The following is a 4,185-nucleotide window of genomic DNA, read 5'->3' on the forward strand; positions in this document are numbered from 1 at the left end:
AATATCACAAATATTTTGTTCCCGGCTAACTGTTTTTCTTCTAATTTGATCTATATTGGTTTTGCTTGCTTTTTAATTTTTTGTGATTAACTTATCATTGTATTATTCAAAGACATCAGAAGTGGTTCTGTCCAGAGTACTCTGAGTGAGCCAGCATAGTCTCATCCAGGGTTGACATGATCTAGGGTATATGCCTATATGAATAAGTATAAATAAGCGCTTGGCTGGATAAACTGGAGAAAATTAACTGCGAGATTGTTCCCTTACTATAAGCCCTCTAAGGCTTAGGAAGTTCTAGTATGGGTTAAGAATGACCCAGTTACAGGGTCCAGGCATCCCTGGCTAGACTTTTTTCTAGCTCCTGTCTACCTATCCATGGCACACGGCTGCAGATGCCAGGCATCCCTGACTAGACCTTGGTCCAGCTCCTTCTTCCTGTCCCTGGCTCATAGCTACAGATACCAAGCTTCCCTTGTTCCTGGTCTGTGCACTGGAAGGCATTTTTGCCTTGCTTTCCTCCTGGGCCAGGTTTTTTTCTGGATTCACTCTTTCCTTTTTGTCTGCCTGCCTTTCTGCATGGACCTACACTTGAACAAGACTTGGTATTATATTCATTTTTATCCTTGGTAGAATGGAGTCATTATGAGAGAGCTAAGTGCCTTGTTCCCTCTGTTCTTTGTTTTTGTTGGTTTTTTTTTTGTTTGTTTTGTTTTGTTTTTTGCTCTGGACTAATTTCATTAGTATAAGGAACTCTTAATGTGAACAGTCCCTCCCCAGATGCAGATAAGTAACTCAGGTAACTTACAATCTTAGAGGAGTGCTGGGGACACCTGTGGGCCATACAAATTGTAAATGTTAAAAACAGATCTTCCTGTCTCCAAGGCCTCACATACCCACTACAAATTCCTGCTTTTCATATATGTATCTGATATAGAACATTAAGCAGAATACAAATCTAATTTTAGAAAAATTATAATATATCCAGTGTGTAGTAGGGATTCTTTGGGGGGAAATGAATTAAGCTAGCTCAACCTTCCAACTCTGAAATATTTGCAAATTGAACTTTCTGATGGGCATAAAGCCAAATAAAACAATGGCAAGAACATTTTATATATATGATATTTTTCTAGCATTTTATTATTTCCAAAGTGTTTTTTCAGTTGTTCCTCAAAACAATTCTTCTGGGAGCAAAGAGGGAAAATTTGCTTTTTTTGGACTTTGAGAATCAAATCTAATTTCCTCAGTTTTGGTGTTTTGATGTTGTTTCAGTCATGTCCAACTCTTCGTGAACCCATTTGGGGTTTTCTTGGCAAAGATACTGGAGTGGTTTGCCATTTTCTTCTCCAATTCATTTTACAGATGAGGAAATTGAGACAAAAATTGAGGCCCAGGGTCATATAGTACCTGTATAGTCATGTAGTCATAGTACCCTGATGGTGAACTGTAGGTCTGTAGGCCAAAATAACAGAACTCCAGCACGGAGCGCCTAGTTCTGGGACTTCTGGGCCATTAGGGGACCTTTGACCTCACTTTGGGCCAGTGAAGCAGGGAGCAGCGGAATGCCGCGGGGGCGCATCTCGGGGGGCCCTGTGAGCGCCATTGGCGGCAGCCACATAACCACCGCAACCATCATCCAATCTACTGTTCTGGGTGTCGTGGATGTCTAACGGACCGTCATTACTGAGATAAGTGAGGGGGAGGCTGGGAGAGGCGAGGACCTGTGCTGTGAGTGCCATTTCCTGCCATTAGAAAAAGTGACAACCATCTTAATTTACATAAGGAACGCCATCTTGCAGCATAGTGCAGACTCCATGTCACCACTATTTCTGTTGTGCACCCTTATTAACCCCTGTTTCTGCTTATTAACCCTGCCCTTTCCTAAAAGACTGTTACATGTGCCATCTTGTGGTCAGTTAGGCTAGTTAACATCTAATTGCTTGCAGGGCTAACAGGCTATCTATAATTCTATCTTCTGTCACTGCCTTCCTGATGGAGAACCCCAAAAATAAAAAAATAAAAAAACAAGGTTAAGAAAAGGAAGTGGTAGTAGCAGTAGCCGACCCTTTCAAGAGACATGGACCGAGATGTATGGCATTATAGGAAAAAAATAGCAGCTCATTTCAAAATGGTAGTAAGCAGAACCTGGACTATAAATAGACATTTTGAAAGTAATCATTCCCAGATCTTGAAAAAAAGTGAGGATGAAAGGAAGGAATACATTTCCAGGCAGCTACACCTTTATAAGAGCCAATCTAATTCCATCCTTAAATCTGTAAAAGGCTCTACAAATTTAACATCTGCAAGTTTGAGCATTGCTCACTCCATAGCTCAGCTTGGAAAGCACTCAGTGAGGGAGAATTTATTAAAGAAACTCTCCTAGGATGTGCACCAGTTCTATTTCATGATATGCAGAATAAAGATGCAATTATTAAGAGAATATCTGAGTTACCACTCAGTAGAAATATCATAAAAGGCCGAATAATGAGGCTGAACACAAATGTACAACATCAGTTAAAGAGAGACCTAAGTAATTGTGAATATTTTTTTTTATCTCTCTTGATGAAACTACTGATAGCACATCACATGCTTAGTTGGCCATTATTGGTTGATATTCTTTTTTTAAATTTTTAAAATTTTTATTTTTTTTAAATCCTTACCTTCCATCTTGGAGTCAATACTGTGTATTGGCTCCAAGGCAGAAGAGTGGTAAGGGTAGGCAATGGGAGTCAAATGACTTGCCCAGGGTCACACAGCTGGGAAGTGTCTGAGGTCAGATTTGAACCCAGGACCTCCCATTTCTAGGCCTGGCTCTCAATCCACTGAGCTACCCAGCTGCCCCCAATTGGTTGATATTCTGATGGTCTCATAATGAGAGAAGAGTTGATAAAGTTAGTATCAGTGCCAACAAGTACGTCAGGAAGCGAAATATATAATAAGGTTGTTATATGAACATTCTGTGACCTAAGCATTGATATCTCTAAAGTTGTGTCAGTGACAACAGATGAGGCACCAAACATGGTGGGGAAAAAAGTTGGATTTGTCAAATTGTTTACGGAACCTATTAGACATCCGATTGTGCTTTTTCATTGTATTATCCATAAGGAGGCTTTATGTGCCAAGGCAGGATTCATCTACTTAAATGACTTAATGCCAGTTGTTACAAAAATAGTTAATTTAATAGCTGCTCACCCCCTTCACAAGCAAGGATTTTCTGCACTTTTACTGGAGGTTGATTCCACCTACAGTGGACTGTTGATGCACAATAATGTAAGATGGCTGAACCGAGGCAAAGTGCTTGAGTACTTTGTGGAGTGCTTTGAAGAAATTAAGGTATTTCTTGAGGATAAGGATCTAGGAAACTTTCCTCAGCTCAATGATGATAAGTGGGTCAACACCCTGATGGTTTTTACAGATCTCTCTGTTCGTATTAATGAACTGAATTTAAAGCTATATGGTTTTGGCAAAAGTTTTGGCGTTATGTTTGGATACATAAAAGCTTTTGAAAGTAAACTTAAAATTTTCAAGCAAGATGTAGAAACTAAAACTTATAAGTTTTTTCCTCGAGTAACAAAGTATTTTGAGAGGGCCAGTGCAGCTGTACAAAATGAAATGAAACCCTTGCATATAAAGTATCAGTATGTTTTAGACTCGTTACTTGACCACTTCATTGATAGATTTAATCAGTTTAGAAGCCTAGAACAGACCATGAAAATAATTAAGTATCCTGATGTAGTAGTCTACAGTAGTTTGGAATTAAATGGTTCCCAATGAATGCAAATTGATGATTTGGAGATGCAACTTGCAGAATTTCAAAACAGCATCTGGTTTCAGGTGTTTGTTGACTTGAGGTCAAAGCTCGGGAATCTGGAAAGGTGTCACTTGGAGAATCAAGAGGAGTGCCACTTGTTATGTTGGTAATAACAGAAATATTGGGGAAGCAGATAATTAGGCCAGGGCCAGAAGTCTCCAAGACACTCTCCTCCCACACTGACAGGCTTGTGTGAGTAGGGAGGGGGTTAGTCCTTGTCCTCAAACCCCTCCCCCCAAGCAGTTGGGCTTCACTTGAAGATGGAGTCAGGGTTGAGTTTCTTCAAGCCAGTTACAGCAGAGGCTAATCTTTAGTGATGTTACCTTTCTTAACTTATATTCCCCACAGGTCAGATAGAGGAATGAGAGGTAGCTAGG

Source organism: Gracilinanus agilis, chromosome 6, assembly GCF_016433145.1.
Source record: "Gracilinanus agilis isolate LMUSP501 chromosome 6, AgileGrace, whole genome shotgun sequence".
Taxonomy (NCBI): domain Eukaryota; kingdom Metazoa; phylum Chordata; class Mammalia; order Didelphimorphia; family Didelphidae; genus Gracilinanus; species Gracilinanus agilis.